The 25,416-nt window shown below is 45.5% G+C and overlaps 1 protein-coding gene across 1 annotated transcript in view; it reads left to right on the forward strand.

Moving 5' to 3' along the window:
- The window catches only part of MALRD1 (MAM and LDL receptor class A domain containing 1), a 2,333,045-nt gene that overhangs the window by 1,025,971 nt on the left and 1,281,658 nt on the right, over positions 1 to 25,416 (forward strand). The gene's annotated exons all lie outside the window — the stretch shown is intronic.

Here is a 25,416-nt window from a genome sequence, read left to right on the forward strand (position 1 = left end):
CCACACTCATAGATTCCGGCTCGCTCCAAAAATGGGATAGTCCTGGTTTAACTAACCAGGTTCTTACATGCTTTAACCAGTACATTTTGCTGCCACTATCTAGATCCATGACTTCTTTCAACCCGTTTTTATATTAGTTCAGTTCGGGAGTTGTCCATAATCTGACCCACAGCAATAATGGTCTCAGCATTGCATGTTGGTCAGTGCGTTTAATATTCAGATCCAAAAATAGTGGTGTCAGCGGGGTGTTAGTGGGCACTTTTAATAATCCCCTAAAATATTTATTCTCAAGGGTTTCAAAAGTCTTCCTGCATACTGGTCCCCATAATTCTGCTCCATATAGTACCGCTGATTGGACCGTGTACCTAAAGATCTCTAAAGCTGGGGTAACTGCCTTGTTAAAACATTTGTATGTCTTTTTAAAATTGGGAGGCAGTTTTGTTTGAACACTATTTTTGTTTTTTCTAGCTGCGGTCTCTATGCTAGTAGTGAATCAATTAATACACCTAAATATATAAAATTCTGCTCGTGATCTAATTTGTGACCATTTACTCTCTGTAAGGAGGATGTCACCCTAGGTATTTCCATCTGCTCATTTGCATATATATTTGTAAATTAATACATAGCATTCAGAAGTGTGTGAGTAATAACATACTTTTCCTTTTTATAAGAAAAAGCACTGATTGGACAATCTTCATTGGGTGTTCGTTGCATACCAGTATGCTGGTTTATTCGCTCACAACATGCCTATGGACTGCTGTGCTTCGCTACCAGGCGATAGTTAAGTGCTAAAATAGGGGTACTTGTTTCCAGGTAAAGAGAAGGTTGTGGACTTTAGTTGTGAAGGACTCACATTTTTAACAACTAAAACTCAATTTTTTATTGGACCCACAGCCATAAGATTTTTATTTTTGTACAATGCCTTCTGTCAACTAAGTTGTAGCCTTGCCTAGTGGTCACAGAAAACAAGGTTGCGAATTAAAAATTTTGTCAATAAACGGGCTTGCCTAACATCTGAGTACTGTGTAACTTTCATTGGTATATAAGTGAAACTATATATTTTCTCTTCATGATAATTCTGTATGTGAAACTTGCAAGACACATACCAGAAAGACGGGACTCTACCGAGGCTGAATTAGATTGTGGTTACTTCTCAGTTCTGTATAATCTTAGTGGTACTCTGTGGTACTGCTAGAAATTAACAATTTTTCTGTTTTACCCAGGATTTTGGCTCTAGACGTACACACTGCATGGGTTCAGTGAAGGGACAAAGGGTTCCATGTTACTGAGATTAGGGGAACGACTTTTGAAATAATCATAAATCATCGGTTATGGGCTCTTAGCACTTGGGATCATTTTTCATCTGCGATACGGCTGCATATGTACATAGAAGTTTTTATTTGTGGGACTTTACAGTTCGTACTGTACATTTTCCTGTAAACTTTCCGACATATGGCACCCACCACTGTTCAGACATCAGCAGCTCACCTGCAAGTTACCTGGCTCTCGACCAAACATCGTTCAAATATGCAGTTAGTCCACAATGGGCGATAATAGACCTCAAGTAAAAAGAGGTGTATCTTTCCTTAGCCCTTTCTATCCAGTATGTTAAAGAACCTCTGGGTACCGGGTTGCATAGGGGCAGCAAAACACTTGATACTAGACAGGCAGTGGGTGCACATGGAGAGCCCACTGAGACTCAATGTGCGAAATGGACTAAACTGCAACTCACAAAGTGTTGCACATTCATGTCTCTAGAGAGAATGATTACGTCATATTTAATTTGAACTTCTGTTCCAGTATTCAAAAGGAAAAGACCTGCATCTACATTTCTTTTAATTGACGTATCGTATTTAAATCCTCTATCATGACTTTACTCCTGAATGGGACGTACAGGACTCTGGATGTAATGGGATTCAGGCACATACACATAAAATAAAAGATTCCTATTTTCTCATGTGTAACAGAGCACAAGTGAAAAAGCAGTGGAGTGAAAAAACAAGACTGAATTACTAGGGAAATTGAAGCATTTACAAGATTACGGAGTGTAGCAAGAATATAGATTCAACTGATAGAAAAAGGTATTTTGATAGATACTAGGCATGAGCGGAAAATCCGTTCCGCTCACGGATTTCGCGGATTTTCGGTTAATCCGCGATCCGCGAACTCCCGCGAATTTACTGAAAATTCGCGAGATCTGCGAGCAGCGGATTTCGGGGGCAAAAGTTCAAGCATGTTGAACTTTTAAATATTTTAGGATGGCGCCGGCAAGCTGCCAGCGCCATCCTAAAATAGTTACTAAGTTAGCTTCAACAAGAAGCACTAATAGATCAAATAAAGCAGATGGGATGAGCCTTACCTCGTACGCGGATGACACCCTGCTTGTGTTGGCCATCAACGGGAATGGAGACAAGGTAGCTGAAAACTTCCAAGAGGGCATGCGGGCGATCGGTGAGTGGATGGCCTCTAACTGCCTAAAGTTAAATGCTGAAAAAACGGAGGTCGTCATATTTGGACATCTCTCCCCCGGATGGTCAAACACCTGGTGGCCCCCTACGCACGGAGCACCACCTACACCAGCCATCACCGTCAGAAATCTGGGGGTGATTTTTGACGATAAATTAAATTTCATGGCCCACTCAAATAAAATAGCAGCAACAGCCCATCACAAACTTAGGCTGATCAAGAAAAACATGCTGTTTCTACCAACCTCAGCAGGTAAGACACTGGTAAGCGCCCTCGTGCTGTCATCTCTTGACTATTGTAACGGCTTATTCATCAACTCCCAAGCAAGAGTGACCAACAAAATGCAGACCATCCAGAATGCTGCAGCCCGCCTCTTGTCTGGAATCCCAAAGTTCTCACCAATCTCTGAGACTATAAGAGACCTGCATTGGCTCAAGATTCGAAACAGGATCAAGTTTAAAGCGCTGTGCATACTCTATAAAGCACTGCACAACTGTGGTCCACATTTCCTGAAATCCCATCTCAGATACCAGTCCTCCATAAGATCGCTCCGATCTAACAACCTTAAAATCCTTCAAGTACCACGAACAAAAACAGTTAACTGGGGCGATAGACGCTTCCTTGTGGCAGCTCCCAGGTTATGGAACTCCCTGCCAGCTTCCATCAAAGACAGCCCATCCCTGATGCATTTCCGCAGAAAGACCTGGCTGTTTGATCAAGAATAGTTACCGGCCCAACGTCGGGAATACATTCAAAGTTTCTAGCGCCGAGACGCCTACGGGCAATTGTACGCGCTGTATAAATCTAAAAAATAAATAAATAAATGCTCGAGCATCTGCTTTATTTTATCTATTAGTATGGTTGATGTGTGTCTTGTCGAGGCTGGGTAGGTGTGCGCTCTCCCCATATCTATCGTCGAAAATTCACTATGATGCTTGATGGAGGCCTTTGCATAATTGACTTTCACTAGCTCAATCCCTGTGCAGTTCCTGTGACCAAGAGTTTCTCTGATCCGTGCCTGTCCTTTTATACACACAAGAGGCATGTGAACTCGCATATAAGCCCTGTCCGTTTGGCCCCTCCCCACACACTAGTGGTGTGTGCACCGTCTTCGCGCCCTTTACCCACTTGATGGACAGCTCACTCGAGGGACCCCGGCGCTCTTTGGTGTGATGGCAAAGTTAATCAGCCCCCCAGAAATGTGTGTTTTGTCGAGGCTGGGTAGGTGTGCGCTCTCCCCATATCTATAGTCGAAAATGAGCTATGATGCTTGATGGAGGCCTTTGCATAATTGACTTTCACCAGCTCAATCCCTGTGCAGTTCCTGTGACCACAAGCTTTTCTGATCCGTGCCTGTCCTTTTATACACACAAGAGGCATGTGAACTTGCATATAAGCCCGGTCCGTTTGGCCCCTCCCCACACACTAGTGGTGTGTGCACCGTCTTCGCGCCCTTTACCCACTTGATGGACAGCTCACTCGAGGGACCCCGGCGCTCTTTGGTGTGATGGCAAAATTAATCAGCCCCCCCAAAAATGTGTGTTTTGTCGAGGCTGGGTAGGTGTGCGCTCTCCCCATATCTATTGTCGAAAATTAGCTATGATGCTTGATGGAGGCCTTATTTTTGAAAGTAGGGGACCCCTATATATTCGTACTAGTATACTTGCTATACATAGGGAAGTAAGTCAGGTTGGAAACGGTCTATAGCCAAGTAAAATCAAAACTTATGAAGACTATATGATGTTTATTATGATATATATGTTTGTCAATACCCAGTGTTTAAGTGAAGAATTCACCCACAAACCGATTTAGAAAAATATTATTTCATTTATTTATTATAAAGTTTTTTTCAAGAAGATTCTATTATATCTTTTGTTAGTGTTCTTTTTACGTATAAAATTCTTTTTTTACATATTATTACATAACAGGTAGTGATTGATGAGTCACATACATAAATTATAAAAACAGTTGTAGACAGACAGTGAGAAAATAGAACAGGTGGTGTTAGCAATACGGCAAGATGGTTCACAACGCGCGTTTCGGCCAAAGTAGCCTTCCTCAGGTGGCCATGTATTGCTGCAACCGAAGGTATCCAGACCTTGATATATAAACTAGAAAAGGTATTTATAATATTCACCAGCTCTTGATCGTAACACTAGATGTTCGATTTTCAAGTCGGCCGAGAGGCTCGATTCCGTGATAAATGGTCGGTTTCGTCTTTTAGTTCTATTATCCGCTCAAGAGCCTCTCGCTGTTTGGCGTTCAGAGCCACATCGCGGCGGATTCGGCGTGGTGCGTAGCTGATGGCTGGATGCAAACCAGCCATCAGCTACGCACCACACCTGTTCTATTTTCTCACTGTCTGTCTACAACTGTTTTTATAATTTATGTATGTGACTCATCAATCACTACCTGTTATGTAATAATATGTAAAAAAAGAATTTTATACGTAAAAAGAACACTAACAAAAGATATAATAGAATCTTCTTGAAAAAAACTTTATAATAAATAAACGAAATAATATTTTTCTAAATCGGTTTGTGGGTGACTTCTTCACTTAAACACTGGGTATTGACAAACATATATATCATAATATACATCATATAGTCTTCATAAGTTTTGATTTTACTTGGCTATAGACCGTTTCCAACCTGGCTTGATGGAGGCCTTTGCATAATTGACTTTCACGAGCTCAATCCCTGTGCAGTTCCTGTGACCACGAGCTTCTCTGATCCGTGCCTGTCCTTTTATACACACAAGAGGCATGTGAACTTGCATATAAGCCTCGCCCGTTTGGCCCTGCCCCTCACACTAGCGATGTGCACTGTTTTCCCGCCCGGCCATTCCCCACACAATCCGCAAAATCCGCGAATCCGCAAATTCGTGGATTTTGCGGATTGCGAATTCGCAAAATTCGCAAATTAGCGAATTGCAAGTTCGCAACATTCGCACACCCCTGATAGATACTGAATAATAATCAGATGACAATCTTTGATCGAGGCAGAGGTACACTAGAGCCTTTAGAAACGCTGTTTTTTGTAGTTCTGTTTATTTGGTTGTAGTAGTTTTTAGGTCTCGCTGAACTAGCGCGCATGCGCTGTCAGCGAGACATTTAGTAAGCTTAAAGCGGGTTTCAAAAGTGCTCCCCACCACAAGCTTGCAGGCGACCAGCTTGTTTATTTTGCATGCATAATCTAATAGAAGTGGATGGATGATTAACTAATACAATTTAATGCTGACATGAATACCAAGGCTCTGCCTTGAATGTTGGCCAAATGTGTTATATTTGTTTCCTTTCTTTATGTGACAAACCCAATTTTGGAAGTTTAATTCAAGATATTATATTATTTTTGCCCTTTGGTGATGTAATTAATATTGGATTACTCTAGAGAAGCATGCTAGGGCTGTTGCTCTATTGATTCTTTAAAAGTCTTGGTTCATTTTGATGTTTGATTTTGCACTTCGTGTGGTTCTGAGGTGGTACAAATGTGGGAGAGTAGCACACATCTCACTGTTGGATACTTGATAGAGCAGTGATACTATTTTAGTAATCTTATGGTGCAAGTAGTGACCATCTTTGCCTTATGAATTCTTAGTCTGAGTCTCCATGTTTGGCAGTGGAATATTATAGTATAGGTGTAAATGCCCCTCTTGATAGTGGTGGTAAATTACCCACACATCCCAGTGATGATGAAGGATGCCACTTGGTAGTATTGAATATTTTATTAAATATAGCAGGAAATACCAATGACGCTCATTATTTGCTGTACTGACTGTTCTTTTGGCGAAAGTTACACAACTCAGATCATAAGAGGAGTATATCTTCTATAAGCTTTGCAGGGCATTTGTGTTGGCTATACATGTGATTGACCGTCGTGCTGGCTACGTTGCTAATTTCCACAGCCACCTTTTCTTTCTGTCTAGATCTATGCAGGAATCACTCAGAAGTGACTCCAGAAAATATAGAACTCAGCTGCCAGACTCATCTTTGAGCTCCCCAAATGAACCAACATCACCTTCACCTCAGGAACCTTCACCTGCTCTACATCCAAAAATATGCCAATTCAAAAGGCTGACAGATGCCAACATAGCCCACCAAGACCAAGAACCAGCAAACATCAACTACCGCCTGAACCTTCACAAACCCTCCAGACACCTGCAGTCCACCTTCCTTGCTCTCACACTCCTTACATTCTCCGAAACCACAGTGGAGGACCATCCTTCTCCTACCTCGCCGCCAAGTCCTGGAATGATCTTTACCTTCACCTCTGAACAGTCCCCTCACTCCTATTATTCAGAAAGGGACTCAAAACATGATTCCAAGACCCAATTAAGAACCTTGTGCCTGGATACGCTCATAGGTGATTAGCCACGTTCCACACATCCCAATTGAATTGAATGCCTCCTCAAAACCTATTGAATATTTTTTATCACAACCAACCTAAATTAGTAGGGTTGTGGTCCTCCTGTTAATTATTCATGCCTAGGATTTAGGTGGAGAAAATAAACTAGGGAAAAATATAAGACTTATACACATGCAGAAATCACTCATTTATTTGAGATCAATTGCAGAGAATAAAATTTGATGAACAAAAATTTGAAGAGTAATAGAAAACATGGGAATAAAATACTGTGCATATCTTACATTTAATAATTCCATACTTTCTGTTTTAGATTTACCTTGTTTATTTTGTTTACATTTTTAAGATCAATGAGTATTTACTTTGTCCTTTTATAATTATTATAGATTCATGCACAACTCTGTTATGTTATTTAAATTTTCATAAAAAGGTTCTCAAGTACACCTAGTATCAAGACGTTGATACATTTCTTCATTCATATTTCCATACACAGCTCTATCTCTCCTTTCTTTCATTGCTCATCTAAGGGCCAGGCTAACTAGCAGTAAAATATATGTCATGCATAATCATAGGAAAAAACCCAAATCATGTCATTGCTTGTATCAAAACTGACGACTCATCGTTATCATTGTTTAGGTAAATGCATGTTAAAGTTGGAATACACATTAGCGGTTGCTAGTGATTTTAATTATTATTTCTAAATGCTGCTGAGGATCATCAAGGAATATTTTTCAACTTGTGTCTCTAAATCATTTGACTAATGATCCTTCACAAGGAAGAATTACTTTGGCATTTTGTCTAACCCTGGGCAAAGCACTACGCTACGCTTGCGTAGTTTGCGAAGTTTCCGCTACTTTGTACTACGTGAATTGAATGTAGTACAGTGCGAACACGTGTAGCGTAGAACAGCGGTCATTTTTTGTTTGCTCGCGGTCCTCAACGTCAAGTTGGGGACCGCGAGCAAGCAAAATGACATCCCGGCGAGACTTTTTCCTCGTTCGCGATCAGCAACATCAAGTTGCCAATCGCAAGCATGGTAAATAAACCTCCCGGCGAGATTCTCAATGCGGGTAGGTCAGGTTTCTCCTTGCGAGTGGTTGCGTATGCTCGCGACCGCTCGCGATGAGAAACTACCAGTCTGCGTTGGGAAAGCTGCCGCTCAAGTAAAAAGACAGCTTGCACTGTGCAAGATGCCATTTTCAATGATTGCACAGTGCGGACAAGCATCTGGCACTGTGCAATCATCGCAAACAGCGCACTAATCAATTTGCGTAGCGCTACGCGTAGCTCGCGTAGTGCGAAGTGCACTTTGCATAGGTACGTGTAGCTCTACTTTGCGAACTACGCCAGGCTTAATTTTGTCATGTTTGCATCCTAATGCTTTTGCTTGTTATCAGTCACAGTGTGTGATGTCACTTAATTTCAGATCCTGAGGGGATCAAAGATAACTTCATGTTGCTTATGATACTTACCTGTTTTGGTGAAATGATGCAGACAAGAGCTACTAAAAGAAAAATCAAATGTAAATCCCAGACATGGGCCCAGGGCATACCTCTAATTGACCAACAAATACGTGTTGCTGATTACATAAAATCCAGAGCAATCCATTGTTGCAAATCAAATCCGCCCATTTACGCCCCCAGGACTTTTCGCATTTGACATCCAGTTCTGGGTACTTTTACTGTAGATCGTAAAAGTGTAGTAACTGGACTGAGATTGCTAACCAGGGTCTGCCTTTTAAAATAAGACTGCTGCTGTGCAGCTAGGAAAAGAGGCTCTGGATTAGTTTCATGTGAACACACAAGTTTGTGGGCTGAGCATGTGAGACTACCATCTTGCACAGCCGAGCATCTGATTATAGGCTGATTGTCACAGCAGGGACTGTTTAAGGATGAATATATGAAGTTACAACGCGTAACATTACAACGTAAACCATTACAACGCATACCATTACAACGCATACTACTTTTGAGGCAACAGTGGGGTAAGTATTTCCTAGTGTAGGGATAAAAATAACAATTCCCACTCCAGTGAGTGCAACAGTATGGTAAGTGTTGGATAGTGTAGGCATAAAAATACTACCTTCATATACCTCAAAACCCATGCCCACCCTAAAACTAAAAACATCCTCATTACTTACCTTATAATGCGTTGTAATGACATGCATTGTAATGGTATGCGTTGTAATGGCATGTGTTGTAGTAACATGCGTTGTAATGGCATGTGTTGTAATGGACTGTGATGTAAAGGCATTTGCGTTGTAACAGCTGCATTGTAAAGGTAGTGCGATGTAATGGCTACATTGTAATGCTTGTTTCCCTTCAAGGATTGGTAATGACCTGATGCAGGCCTTAAAATGTGAGTGGGCTTTCATAGCATAGGTCTGTAGTGCTTACTGAAGGTCTTTGGTTCTTACACTTTATTATAAATTATAGGTGAAACTGCAGTAAAATACTGTTTCACCAAATTTAGACCTTTAGGGCCCTGCATGGTACCAAACCAGGGGTAACCCAGAGCATAGATTTACCATCCCCAAGATCATATCAACACCCCGGATGACACTTTAAAAATGGTAATATTCCCCTGACACTGCTCATAAGAGGATTCCTGGCATTTGTCCCCACTGCTGGGCCAAGATACTCTACTCCTCATCATGAAGTTCAAAGGCTGGCCCACACAAAAGAAAAATTAACAGTGCTGGACCCAGTTCATGGGAAAGGAAGTGGTGGAGAGAAAACTTCTGTTATTTAGCTTGTGACACTGCACCTTGGCTGGAACAGCCCAGGCCCAGGCACAGGCCTCTAGAGCCAACACAGGAAGGGCTTGCTTCTGATGTTTTGGTGGGAAGGGGTCAACAGCTGTGCCAGCCTGGCACAGAACTGAGGTTCTCAGGTATGCTCTTTCCTCAAACAACTTGCTACCACCATATTAGAATGTGCTGCAATGGTGTGCAGGAGGGTTAGGATGGGGGGAGTGATGAGGTGGCATCTGATTTGCAAGGAGTGCCTACGTTTCTTGAACTTTTCATCCCCTCTTAAAAACCACTGCACAAGGGAGAGATTGATGAAAATACACTGGACCTGGGAGTGACAACAACAAAAGAAGGGCAAGCTAGAAGGAGAAGCTGTCTAATTCCCCTGCAAGGATGCATTTAAGGACTCTCATTCCAGCAGGCCCCTGAATTATGATGTCTCTCTCTAGGGCTAGTGGTGCTGGCCCCTTCATAGACTCTGAAGATAAGTTGGAAAATCAACCTACTGGTGCACCTTGGAGGTTTTCCCTGAAATTTCTGTGGATTGGCCCTTGTCTCCCCTGTTGATTCATAGGTGCCCTGCAAAATTACCAGGTTACCAAGAGGCCTATAGAGTGCTACAGTGTGAGTGGTCTGCTTGCAGGCTGTGAAATAGATTACCTAAGCAGGAGAAAGCCTCTGGAGAATAGGTAGAGGACAGGTCTTGCACAGGGAGCACTTTAATCCAACTCCCCATGAAAAGCACACTTTTAGAGGCCAGGCGGCCTCATGTGAAGGCTCCTGGTGGCCAGAGCTCACCACCAGCAGCAAAATGAGTCCGGAATTGTGTATATTGGCCCTACAGAGTCTGAAGGGAAGCCATGTCCCTTGTGGGGACCCTGCAGCGAATGAAATGTTCTAAATTTGCAGTGATTTTGTCAACATTCCCAGGGAGGACCAAGCACTTCTGGCTGTAGCAATATCATTTTTATAATTATTGTGGAGGGTTGCTTCGTCCCCCCTCTGAGAGTCACCCTTTATCCTGGGGCCAAACACAAAAGAATTGTTACTGGACTCCGTCTCCCTGGGACAGAATATGGCACTCTATCTGTGCTGTAGGCAGCCCCGCTCTTAGTGCCCGTCTCAGGGGGGAGTTGAACACACCACATCACACTGCCTGCGGATGGGAGAGATAAGCTGCTGGCTCCCATGCCAGAACAGCAGCAGTGAGAGAGGGGCATAAAGCCACCTGTAAAGCTCAGGAAGGTGCTTACTGCACTGCCTTGACCAAAACAATGATTGCACCAGGTTCTCACTGGGCACATGCACCTGGTCTGTACGAACAAGAAGAAAAATGGGAAAAGATTGCAGTGCAAAGCCTCAGAATAACCATGCCTCTTGATAAAAAGCTTGGCCTGTCCTCAGGACACCCCCGCGCCGCACGGCCACCAGCTGTATTGTGTGCGTTCCTCCCCGCTGCTGACCTCAGCCTCGCTGAGCCCGCCCCGACGACCCCGCCATAGTAACGTGCTTGTACTTGTGATTGACTGCTTTTCTTTCGTTTTTTGGCATTATACTGTACTGTCCCCCATATTGTTTGTTTGCCTGTTTCTCATACTGTCTCCCATATTGTAAGATCTGTGCCGTTTCCCTCTCTGCCCCTGTGCCCCCCACCCCGCTCCCTGCTTCCCGCCGCCGTGCGTGCGGCCACGCCCCCTTTTCCTTTTGTGCCCTCCCCGCTCCCGCCTCCCAGCTGCTCCTCCCTCCGTCCCACTTCGCCATAAATGGCAACCGTGCGTACGCGCAGCGTTGACGCGCAGCGGGCGCGCCGATTGTGCACCAAAGGTAAGCCCGTTTGCGCCCGTCCGCACCTGGACCGCGCCCAGTGCCAAGACCCCTGGCCCCCACCGACGCAAGACGACCCGACTGACCTACGACGCCACCGAACTCATTGCACTGAACACTGGCGGGATCCCTGGATGCTACCGAGCCACCCCGAGGCGCACCCACGGACCCTTCAGCTGCCACTCCTGCAAGTTCTCCTGCATCCGGACCTGCACCGCACCCGCACCCACCAAGCCGAGAACCAGCAGCAACCACCTGAAGTGCATCCTGCTCAACACCCGCTCCGTCCACAGACACGCCGATGAGCTCTGGAACCTCCTCGGCACAACATCACCAGACGTCGCCTTCCTCACGGAAACCTGAATGAACGCCTCTTCAGCGCCCGACATCGCCATCCCAGACGGTTACAAGATCATCCGGAGGGACCGCGGCAACCAGACCGGAGGAGGCATCACCCTCATCCACAGGAACACCATCCGCATCACGAGCAACTCCGACGACACCCTCACAACCGCCAAACACCTGCACTTCCAGATCCACACCGACCCCAAGACCACCCTAGGAGGCACCCTCATCTACAGACCCCTGGGACCACGCACACAATTCAGCGAAGACATCGCCGACTTCATCAGCCCGCACGCTCTCTCCTCCGCTGACTACATCCTCCTCGGGGACCTCAACTTCCACCTGGAGAACAACAATGACCGCAACACCGCCACCCTGCTGGAAACTCGCCACCCTCGGTCTCAAGCAGCTGGCGACCACTCCCACCCACTACGCCGGACACACACTCGACCCCGTCTTCTCCTCCAGCAAGGACATCACCGTCAGCCACGCCACCGGACTCCACTGGACAGACCACAGCTGCGTCCACTTCAGCTACAGGAAGAACACGATCCACCACCACCAGCAACAGGTTGCACGCAGAAGATAGAACCAGATCACAGCCGACCAGCTCGCCGCTTCCCTGAGCCAGGACCCCCCCCGCCAGCTCAGCGAACCCCAGCCAGGCTGCCAACAACCTCACGAAGTGGATCAGCAACTGCGCAGACGACCTCGCCCCACTGAGGACCCCGCCCACCAGACCCGGCAGTAGGAAAGCACCATGGTTCACCGATGAACTCAAGAGCTCTAAGAGGAACTGCAGAGCCCTCGAGAGAGCCTGGCGCAGAGACCAAACACCAGACAACATGACCACCCTCAAGCTCGCCACTCGAAAACACCACCAACTGATCCACACCACCAAGAAAACCGCATTCAAGGAACGACTGGACAACAACGCCCACAACAGCAAGGAACTCTTCAACATCATCAAAGAGCTCTCCAACCCCAGCGCCGGAAACAACGACATCACCCCATCACAAGACCTCTGCAACTCCCTCGCCTCCTACTTCCACAACAAGATCGCGGACATACACAACAGCTTCAGCACAGAGCCAACGCACCCCACGACAGCACCTGCACCCCCCACCACCACCCTCTGCGCCTGGACCCCGATCAAAACCGAGGAAACCCTACGCACGATGAACTCCATCCACTCTGGATCTCCAACAGACCCCTGCCCTCACCACGTCTTCAACAAGGCCGACTTCGTCATCGCGACCCACCTGCTGGACATCATCAACACCTCCTTCGACACAGCGACCTTCCCGGAGAGCTGGAAGCATGCCGAACTCAGCGCTCTACTGAAGAAACCATCAGCGGACCCCACCGAACTAAAAAACTACCGCCCCATCTCGCTCCTCCCGTTTCCGGCCAAAGTCATCAAGAAGACCGTCAACAAGCAGCTGGCCGCCTTCCTCGAGACGAATGGATCCCTCGACCACTCGCAGTCCGGCTTCCGGGCCAACCACAGCACGGAGACCGCCCTCATCGCTGCCACTGATGACATCCGAGCCCTGCTCGACAACGGGGAAACAGCGGCCCTCATCCTCCTGGACCTTTCCGCGACTTTCGACACTGTCTGCCACCACACCCTAGAGCAGCGCCTAGAGCAGCGCCTCAGCAACATCGGAATCCAAGAGAAGGCACTAGAATGGATCATCTCCTTTCTCGCCGGAACGACTCAGAGAGTCCGCCTCCCCCCATTCAGATCAGAAGCCACCGAAGTCATCTGCGGCGTTCCTCAAGGCTCTTTGCTCAGCCCCACCCTCTTCAATGTCTACATGAGCCCCCTTGCGGCCATCGCACGCCAACACAACCTCAACATCATCTCTTACGCCGACGACACCCAGCTGATCCTCTCCCTCACCAACGACCCCGCCACCGCCAGAGCCAGCCTACACGAGGGGATGAAAGACGTAGCCGAGTGGATGAAGAACAGCCGCCTGAAACTGAACTCAGGCAAGACGGAAGTCCTCATCCGGGGATCCTCGCCCTACGCCTGGGATGACTCCTGGTGGCCCCCCGCCCTGGGCAGCGCACCCAAACCAACAGACCACGCACGCAACCTGGGCTTCATCCTGGACTCCTCCCTCTCCATGACCTGACAAGCCAACGCCGTCTCCTCGTCATGCTTCAACATCCTGCGCATTCTACGTAAGATCTTCCGGTGGATCCCCACCGAGACCAGGAAGGCGGTCACCCAGGCCCTCGTCACCAGCCGACCGGACTACGGCAACTCCCTCTACGCCGGAACCACTGCCAGACTCCAGAAGGGACTCCAGCGAATCCAGAACGCCTCAGCAAGCCTCATCCTGGACATCCCCCGACACAGCCACATCTCCGGACACCTGAGAGACCTGCACTGGCTCCCGGTCAACAAGAGAATCACGTTCCGACTCCTCACCCACGCACACAAAGCCCTACACAACCAAGGCCCAGGATACCTCAACAGCCGCCTCAACTTCTACACTCCCACACGCCAGCTTCGATCAACCAACCACGCCCTCGCCGCCGTCCCCCGCATCCGAAGAGCCACCACAGGAGGAAGATCCTTCTCCTACCTCGCCGCCAAGACATGGAACTCCCTCCCGACCCACCTCCGCCTGACCCAAGACCACCTCGCCTTCAGGAAGCAGCTCAAGACCTGGCTGTTCGAGCAGTAGCGGACCCCCCCTCCCCAAGCGCCTTGAGACCCTCCGGGTGAGTAGCGCACTATATAAATGCTGTGATTGATTGATTGATTGATTTAAATATATATGCATGGCCTTGGGGCAAAGGAGCACCCCAGGATCCATTAGGACTCTCAAAAATGTTCTTACCGCTTCTATTCTGTTGCCCCACAAAGGGAAGGGGGTATCACCAATGTTTACATGGATGTTTCAGGTTAAAGGAAGTGCTGCAGCCCCTATAGAATATAAAATTAAAATAACTCTAAGTTTCCCAGGGGTATTTGGAGATGAGGCCAGCAAATCTTAGAATTGGAGCTTTTGCTATTAAGTTATTGACTGCAGGTGGCACCTTGTGAGCCGGTAGCAGTCTAAAACAAGAAGAAAGTCTCTGGGACATGTGTTTTTGAATTACGACCCTTTAATGACTGTTGGGCATTACCATCTTTTGTGTCCACTGCCCTTTTTTTCTTTCTTTTTTGTTTTGTTTTTGCAGAACCTGCTTTTGTTGGCCACGTGACTTTGTGCACTTTACAACGTAGTACTAGTGCCAAATTGCTTGTGCTCTCTCTAAAATTAGGATTTTTCTCAATTTAGTAGTAGTAAAGTTAGGACTCTTAATTTTACTACTACTAAATTGAGCAACATCCTAATTTTAAGACTTTTGGTATTCACAAAAGGCATTTAGGCGTCCTAAAGTTAGTAGTCCTAACTTTACTACTACTAAATTGAGAAAAATCCTAATTTTAAGACTTTCGGTATTCACAGAAGGCACTTAGGAGTCCTAAAGTTAGGAGTCCTACCTTCTGTGAATACCGAAATGAGTAAGTTCATTCTGTGAATACCAAAAGTAGTAAGTGCATTCTGTGAATGCCAAAAGTAGTAAGTTCATTCTGTGAATACCAAAAGTAGTAAGTGCAATCTGTGAATACCAAAACAGTAGTAAGTTTAGGATTGAGTCTTAAGTTCATTCTGTGAATCGGGCCCACAGACTTGGCTGGCAGTGAATCATCTCAAACTTAACGCTCTAAAAACGGAATTCCTCATATAGCACCTCCCACCAAAGTTCCCATCACTCAGACTTGGCTGAATCATCTCACTGCACTCAATCTCCAACCTACTATCGTGGACTCAGCGAAATATTTAGGAATAACCCTCAATTGCGATCTCAATATGCAACTTCATATCAGCAATGCAACGAAGGGAGCTAATATCCAAATCAACACATTGCGGAAGATGAAACCCTTCCTCCCAGACAATGACTTCAGGACTGCAGTCCAAGCTCTAGTTATCCCTTGAGTGGTTTATGGAAGTGTTGCCCTCTGTGGCCTCCCTATTTCGACAACCGCACCCCTAAGAGCCTCTATTATTGCTGCAGCGAGGCTAATCACGGGCTCAAAAAAACGCTCACACATCTCTCCCGATTTAAAATCATTGAACTGGCTGCCATACGAAGCTAGAATACACCTGAAAATTGCATGCATGATGCACAAGGCTATACACCACAACTCACCCATTTACCTCGCTCAGAAACTGACAATCTTGGGTGGCTCAAGAGCCACAAGAAGCGCAGAAAATCTTCCCTTGAAACCTCAAAGATTCCACAAGAAAAAAACGTATAAACGCTCCTTCTCAGGGATGGCGCCCAGGATCTGGAATGCCCTCCCCCCGGAAATCAGACTTATCTCATCCACAGCATCCTTCAAACAAGAAGTAAAATCGCTCCTCTTAGCTAAATTCACCTGAATACAGACTAAAGAAATCTCGTACCTCATTGTTTTTCCTCCCATCACTATGTACAACCAGACCACCCATGCACCGTTGCTACTTAACCTTGTTTCTATTGTTTAACCATTTGCTCATCTTTGCACAAAATGACTTGTTTTATTTATTACTCCTTTGTCTTTTTATCCCATTTATGCGTGAAGCGCTCTTATATCCATAAGGATCTTGTTCACGCTCTATAAAAGTTTCAAAATAAATAAACCCAGCAAACCATCCACACAGCAATGGGGTAGTACTCCTCCTTACAGCTTCTCCAGCTCGTCACATTGGTAGAGGTTTCTCTTGATCCAGAAGTGTTCTCGGGTCTGGGCCCCATTATTTATAACACATTTTCCTTTGGTCACTTGCAGCAAAAGTCTCTCAACTTATTCCAAACCAGTTCTGTCATGTCTGGTCCAGCCTCCTGGCAGGAGGTGAAAACAGCATTGTGCACATGAGGCAGGGCCTATTCAGGTGCAAGGAACACTCCTCCCACTTCTCTAAATGGAACCCAAGTATATTCAGCCCAGTTCCTAGTTGCCCAGCAAAGGCAACACACACTCCCCCCCAGTGGCTGCCTGTAGTGAATGCACATCCCCAGCCCTTGTCACTCCAAAACAAGACTGTCAATACACAACTCAGCAGAAGCACCTTGGATGGCGTAGCAAGAAAATGTCTACTTTCTAAAAGTGTGAGCAAAAGATTGGAATACAGTACGGGTGCACTCAGTAATATACTAGTTTAAACGTAGTGATCTATTCAAATTGCTTTACAAAAACAATTGAGTGTGCACTCTGTAGGGGGCTCTGTCAGCCTCCTGAATACAAAAGTACGTTTAATCAGCCCAGAAGCTTGTCCGGGAACTCAGGGTGCACTACTAGGGAGTCACTTTATTATAAGTGTACTAACAAAAAATCCAAAATGCTTTAGTGATTTGTAATTTCTATTATCAGTTATCCATGAATCAGTTCATCAACATAAATTTAGATACCATTACTGCAACCTTGAATCCATAGTGTTCAATAGCTGCTTTTATTTTAATCCATAGCAACATTTCTTCAAACAGGATAAGATGCCTTTTTTCACCAATGTAAAACAATCGACAATGTTGTTTCCAGTTCCCAATGCATTTATGGGCAAAAACTGCCCTGCTTCAGGGGAATGGACAATGTCAATAATGAAAATAAACAACTTTACAAATTCTCTATTAAACAATTTGCTCCCTTATATCAAGCTCATACAAACAACCATGGCTCTTATATTGCTCATGGGATGATGTCAAGAACCATATGAAAATAATCAGAAACATGCACAGAGAGAAATGGTATCAACTCAAAGTGCTGTTAATTTCTTCCCACGTGAATCGGTGATGTGGCCAGAAAGAGGTGTTGGAGGTGTGTTATTAAATCTCACACATTCAAAATATCCGACAAAGTGAGTTCAAAGTGCATAAAACAAGTGTGAACTGTGACTCCTCGAGATGTGATCAAAAAGGAAAAATAACTTGCCTCTTAATTATTTAGAGTATATTTTGCCAAAAGATTGTGACCCAAGCTACAGGCGGCTGTAAATAATAATGACAACAAGCTTCATGATAGCTGTAAAAGGACCTGAATGTAAAGCCAAAACTCTTGAAAGAGAGGTACAGAAGTCACCTTGAAGCCAATGGCGAATAGTCGTAAAACTATAAATGAAGGGGCTCAAAGTCATTGGCGGGTGACCGCGGGATAGCATAAATGGAGAATGGGAGCTGTGAGGGAAATGGAAACACGAATTAATACAACATGCCCAAACTTCTGTAAAAGTTAATTAAAACAGTGCAATACCATTGCACTCTTTTAATTAACGCTCTAAAAGTAGCATTTTCAAATCCACAATTTAAAAACCATCTCTAGTGAAAGATGTGTTATTAAATTCTGAGATCAGAAAACCAAAACTCCTTCTTCCGATCTTGTTCCCATGGGAAGCTATGCTTGTAAGATGTTACAAAGTATCTCCCATGCTATCCTATGGGACAGATAGCCTTTCAATAGTGAAAAACAAAATACACAGCATTTCACTATCAGGACATGTCACACACCTAATACATGTCCTATCTTTCATATACACTGCACCCTGCCCAGGGGTGTACCTTGGGCCTACCTTAGGGGTAACTCACATGTAAGAAAAGGGAAGGGCAGGGCCTGGCAAGTGGGTGCAATTGCCAGGTCCACATGGCTGCTTAAACTGCGCGCAGACACTGCAGTGGCAGGTCTGAGAACCCTTTGAAAGGCTACTTGTGTAGGTGGCACAATCAGTGCTGCAGGCCCACTAGCAAAATTTGATTTAGAGGCCCTGGGCACACACAATGAACTGTATTAGGGTCTTAGCATTAAATCAAATAGGCCAATCATGGAAACACTAATTCATAAACACAATGTATACAGGGAGCACTTGCACTTTAGCACTGATCAGCAGTGGCAAAGTGCCCAAACCATCTAGACCAGCAGAAACGAAATTCAGCACACAGCAAAAATATATGAGGCAAAGGCAAAAAAACATGGGAAAGCATACCAAGGTTGCCTGGTCTAACACATAAGTACACGGAAAACACAGACATTTTACACATAAGCAACCTGACAACTTGGCAGCTATGCCTGGTAGTGAATACAAACTCAAAGCCTATCCCTCCAGTAGGATAACATTAGGATTGCCTTATTACATATGTAAGTATCATGTTCAATTGGGAAGAGAGAACCCCTCAACTCTCATGTCTTTGGAATCACAATTAAAAATCCAAATTTATGTTGAAGTCGGATTTTAAATTGTAATTCTGAAAATGCCACTTTTACAAAGTTTGCCCTTTCTTGCTGGGGCCATTTGCTGCCTGTAGTCTGTCTCTGATCACATGAATGGGTGTAGTTGCCAGTTGGGGTTTGTGTATTTCTCCTAGACTACCACACTCAATAGGGGCTTAGGAGAGTCTCAATGGGCCATCTCTGGCAGGATGGAAGGGAGTTTGCACGGCACAGCCCCACTCACACCTGAATGAGCTGTGTCCTGTCCACACATCAAAATGTTGCATACCCCCCTGCAGTGAGTCTGGAGCCATGGCAGGAAAAGAGGACATCTGTGGACTTCAAAGGCATGTCTTTGAAGTCCCCCCACTGGGTATAACTACTGGACTTTAGACACCACCACTTAAGTAGACTTCTGGACCCGTGGATACTCTGCCAAGAAGGACGGCTTTGCTGCTGAAGGACTGCCACTCTTCCGGACTGCACTCTGCTGCACTCCTAATTTGCTGTGCTGATATGCTGCCTGCTGGACTCTTGCCTGCTTGACTGACCACTTGATCTAAGCCTCAGGGACATAACATGCTTCCAACCTACTTGCATCTGCACCTGGACTATGCCATCTGTAAGTCTACCCTGCGCAGTGGTGCCACCCCAGTCCAGAAACTTTGGAAATGGGTCTAAGGTGCTTACCAGCCAAACAGGTGCCTCTTCTCTGTTGAACGATGCAGAACGGATGCACCTCCTCAGCTGAGCGGCGCATCCTCGAGCAAAGCCGCTGCATTGCCACTGCAGGGTGGAATGAAATACTCAAAAAAGACTTGCATTGCTGCCCCAACCCACAACTTGGGAGTGACGCATCACCATCAGAACCGTCTCTGTGCAACGCTTTCCCCGTTGTAACTCCCACATCTCTCATTGATGACAGCCTCAATGACGAACCTCCGAATCGCAGCTTCACCGCGCATTGGAACAGATGTCAATCAATCAATCGATCATTTGTAAAGCGCACTACATACCCACGAGGGTCTCAAGGCTCTGGGGGGGGGCGCTACTGATCGAACAGCCAGGTCTTGAGTATCCTCCTGAAGGTCAGCAGGTCTTGGGTCTGTCGTAGGTTCAGTGGGAGGGTGTTCCATGTCTTGGCGGCGAGGTGGAGAGAAGGATCTACCACCGGTGGTTGTTCTTCGGATGCGCGGGACGGTGGTGAGTGAGAGATCGGCGGAGTGTAGCTGGCGGTTGGGGATGTAGAAGGAGAGCCGTCTGTTGAGGTAGGATGGGCCAGTCTTGTGGAGTGCCTTGTGTGCGTGGGTGAGGAGTTTTAAGGATATCCTCTTGTTGACGGGGAGCCAGTGCAGGTTTCTCGGGGGGGGGGGGTGATGTGGTCGTGGCGTGGTATGCCGAGGTATTTTGGATGCGTTGTAGACGTTTGGTGAGCTTGGTCGGGACTCCCGCGTAGAGGGCATTTCCGTAGTTGAGACTGCTGCTGACAAGGGCCTGGGTGACTGCCTTTCTTGTATCTGTCGGGATCCATTTGTAGATTTTGAGGAGCATGCGGAGGGTGTTGAAGCAGGAGGAGGAGACGACGTTGTCTTGCTTGGTCATTGAGAGCGTTGAAGCGAGGATGATTCCCAGGTTGCGTGCGCGGTTGGTGGGTGTCGGGGCTGCCCCCAGTGCCGTCGGCCACCAGAAGTGGTCCCAGGCTGAAGGGTTGGAGGCGAGAATGAGGACCTTCGTCTTGTTCGAGTTCAGCTTCAGATGGCTGGTCTTCATCCAGTTGGCGATGGCCTTCATTCCTTCGTGGAGGTTGGCTTTGGCTGTGATGGGGTCCTTGGTGAGGGAGAGGATCAGCTGAGTGTCGTCGGCGTAGGAGATTATGTTGAGGTCGCACTGTCGGGCTACGTGTGCGAGCGGGCCATGTAAATGTTGAACAGCGTCGGGCTGAGGGAGGGTCCCTGGGGTACGCCGCAGATGATCTCGGAGGCTTTGGAATGGAATGGGGTGAGGCGGACACTCTGGGTTCTGCCAGAGAGGAAGGAAGTTGTCCAATCCAGAGCCTTGTCTCGGATCCCTGCTGCATGGAGGCATGCGCGTGGCAGACGGTGTCGAAGGCGGCAGGGAGGTCTAGGAGGATGAGTGCTGCGGTCTCGTCGTTGTCAAGCAGGGTCCTGATGTCGTCAGTGGTGGCGATGAGGGCAGTCTCGTGCTGTGGTTGCTGCGGAACCCTGACTGGGTAGGGTCAAGGATTCTGTTTTCTACGAGGTATTGGGTTAGCTGTCTGTTGACGGTTTCCTCGATGACCTTGGCCGGGAAGGGGAGCAGAGAGATGGGCTGGAAGTATTTGAGGTCTCATGGGTCTGCCTTAGGTTTTTGAGTAGGGTGTTGATCTCGGTGTGCTTCCTGATCTCTGGGAAGGTCGCGGTCTCGAGGGAGAGAGTGTTGACGTTGCGCAGGTGGGGTGCGATGGTGCTGCTTGCTCTGTTGATGACGTGGTGCTGGAATGGGCCAGACGGAGAGCAGGAGTGGATTGAGCGCATGGTCTTTATGGTGTCATCGATGATCACGCCCAGGCTAGCAGGGGGTCATTGTCGATGGTCTACGGAGGTTCTGTTGTGTTGCTGTCTGTTAGGGCTGTCTGGGTGTTGACGCTGTCGTGGATGTCTGCTATCTTCCGATGGAAGAAGGTGGCGTGGGAATCACACAGGGCTTGCGACGGCGGGATGTCGTTGGTGTTGGAGCTGAGGTTGGAGAGTTCCTTCACGATGTTGAAGAGCTGCTTGCTATTGTGTTCATTGTTGTCGAGGCGGTCTTTGAAGTAGGTCCTCTTGGACGCCCCGATGAGGTGGTGGTGGTTGCGGATGGCGTCATGTGTGCTGCGTGGCTGTCTAGAGTTTTGCCACTTTGCCATTTCTTCCCTGGCATATGGTGGCAGATGTATTGCCACCATGGCGCATCACATTCCCCAGACCAGACTTAGCATCACAAGCCCCGTTGATGGGATCCTCAACGTCGATACAACAGGACATCGCACTTCAGCCTTGCTGCATCTTGGAAACAGCGCATCGCTTCGACCGCGCAATGCATCTTCAACATGGATCCAGACTATTCTCCTCAACCAGGATTTAAAGTACTCCACTCAGCGGGCTTAACTGGGCCCTTATAGCTGGCTGGTGCTCCATCGCGGTTGGCCTGCACTTGTGACCTTGTCCTGTTCCGATGTGACCAGATATCCCAAATACCAATGTGTGCTTTTTAGTGCTATTTTTTATGATAGAGTTTAAAATTCCATCACTCTGGATCTACTAATTGGATTTTTGTCATTTTGATCTTCTTTTATTCATTAAAATCAAAGCTTTTTTTCTCACCTGATGTGGAATCATTTGGTGTGGGGTTCTCACTGCTTTTCTGTTTGATGTGTTGAGCAAAGGCTTAACACAGTGCCTCCAAGATGTGTGACTGGTCTGTGCCAAGCTACCAGAGGGTGAGCACTGATTAATGTAGGGTTTGCCTGCCTTTTACCTGACTAAAAATGTGGGGCCTTATTTATGAAGGCCTTGCGCCGCCGGTGCGCCACTTTTAAAATGGGAAAAAGTGACGCACCGGTGGCGCAAGGCCTTCATAAATAAGGCCCGTGGTTGCTGTTTGACCATGACTCCTACCCCAGTCAACTAGTAACCCAATATTTAACACATCCACTCCTGTTAATAATCCATGTTCTCACAAATGAAGACATGTAACTCCTTCTTCCCAACTTTTGAATAGTGTGGGGCCCAACTAATCCCAGAGATCATCTTAAAATTTGAATATCTAGATGGTCACCAAGAGTGATTTTTCTCCGATCAGCATTACTTGTCAACCATGAGTTGCTGTTCTCAAAGATGCTCTTGCAGTTTTGACACTAGGCTTCCTTAGAGTCACTGTTCTGTAGATATTTTCATGCTATTCGGAATACTCGGAGAACTAAAATCAGTTCACAGAATATCCATTAGCCTGAGGTGATGGCCAAATAAATGTAGTGCAGCAATATCACTGGGATCTCTTGTTTTAGTCTTGCTACTCCTCACAAGAATACGATTAAGGGTAAGTTAAAAATTAATATAAATGTCAGTAATAGTTTTGAATTTAAATATTAAAATTGTTTTTTTCATCGTTTTTCTTCCCATTAAAAGAAGGCATATACTAGAAAATAAGGATTCTTTACAAAAAATGGGGAAAGTAATGTCCTCCCTTGCAAATGTCCTTTTGAGATAGAGGTCAGCAAACCTGCAGCACATTGACTTACGTGCTTTTCTGCACTACAGTAGATAGTCATCTAAAACCTTTACTCTTATTAGCAGCAGTATGTATTCAGAAAAACATGTGTCTCACTAATTTATTCCAATATGTTTGTAACTTTTGAATCCAGAAATACCATTAGATAGAACACACTGGCAAAGTGCAAGCTGTGCCTCTTTTCCAATCAAATATTAAATATTCTCCAGGTTTGCCTTCAACTAGAATGACAATGAATGAACCCTATTCTTTTGCAAAAAGTTAATAGTATAAATACTTTTTATATTTTAGCGTTGTGACGGCAAGTACATTTACTGTGAGAAATCCTGCTTCGTCTTGTGGGTTTAGAAAGAGTAACGTTGTTTTAGCTTAAGGGCGGGAAAGTTTGCTGACCCCCCTATTCACTTCGCAATTTCCATTTCAAAAGTACCACTACATTCACATTCTTTAATACATTTATGTGCTTCAACTTTTCATTTTTTTCTGTACTAGCAGCATAAAATCATTTGTATTTGTTTATGCTTTAAAAGTTTATCATCAAGGAAAGAATAGGTCCAGGAAAATGTATTTTATATTTTGGCTGATATGTTCTTACTTATAGAATGTACCTGTGTATCAGTGGTGATGATATACGATGATTGAATAAATCTGTGATTCAATTAGTTGGTCAACTGCATAAGTTACATAGAATGTGATATAAAATGTTGAAGCACACGTAAAGAGCTGACGAGGTATTTTATTCTCAACTATACACAATCTCAAGCCGTAGTCAACCGATATAACGGTCGTTCTATCCTTAACACTAGAGCTCAGAATGTACCAAGAGAAAGAGAGCAAGGAAGGGGGAGAGGAGCATACCAAAGGATAAAGACACTGATGAGAAGATATGTGTGAAATACTCCTGATGTGAATAAAATGCCGCAGATTACAACAGAGGGTTAATGCCGAGAAGCACACCTTACTTTGAAACTAGGCCCAGGCAAACATTTTATTACGCTGGAAAAATTCATGAAATTGTTGAATTTCACATTATGTTAAGTTCATGGAATTGCTGAATTTTACATTATGTAAAATTCGTGAAATGTGCACCTCTCATAAAGTCGAAGGAGATAGCAGGGCCAGAATGTACCTCTAAAGACATTATCTCCTCAAACCATTCTCTTCCAAATATCTAAGACATATTTTTTTGAAGTGACCTGCGCGACTGGGTAAAAAAAACATAAAGTAATACGAGATGCTAGCAAATCACAGGCTCACATCCATGCTTTAAGTTCATAACTTTAAAGTAAAGGTGATTAATAGGAGTCATTTTGGAGAAGGCCTAGCTAAATATTACAAACTAGAAAGACATGGCGTGTGCTCTCATTCGGAAATAATTGATGTCACGTTTCATTTATAATGTCTTTAGCGATTAATTAGCCGTAGGTATCTCAACACAGTCATGAATTTGTTACATGGACAAATTTAAATATTTTTCTCCTTGCTGATTAAATTTGTTCTTGGGGCTGTAAAAACTTCAATTGTCATGGTTTTCCCAAAAATAATTTTATGCCAGTGCCACGTGACATATGGACATGTTCAGAACATATTTTATTCCGCAGGGCTGCATTAGAACGAATAGGCCTGAAATCCTCAACTGGTGCCAAATGTCCTACTTCTTACCTCTGCAACTACAACAAATTTCAATAGCACTTTTTACCGGCAGTGATACTGATTTCAGAGACTCAATGACTTTCTGCTTAATGAAGTCACAGATACTACTACCAAACCTGTCCTTTCCCGCCTGCATGCCATGCAAAGATAAAATAAGGCTCAACATAACACTTAATTTAGTCTATAAAGTAAAGTTTATTGGCTGAGCATAATGCAATTTAGTAATAAAACATGACGAAATTAGATTTTGCCACCTAAAATGTCTAGTCATTAAACTTAACAGCCCTTACCATCCTGCAGTTGTGCTGAAAAATGAACATTTCAGTGAATTTTCTTTCCTCATATGAAAACGAACAGAAACATAGTGAATCATAGCTTTGTTCAATATATTCAGTGAGGCAAAAGTAATAACAGCTACACAGAGCACTCTCAGGAAGGAATTACATTTCCCTGCCTCGAATTTAATAATATTTGCCACTGTTTACTCTCCCTGCCCTTTG

Source organism: Lissotriton vulgaris, chromosome 10 (assembly GCF_964263255.1).
Source record: "Lissotriton vulgaris chromosome 10, aLisVul1.2, whole genome shotgun sequence".
Lineage (NCBI taxonomy): Eukaryota > Metazoa > Chordata > Amphibia > Caudata > Salamandridae > Lissotriton > Lissotriton vulgaris.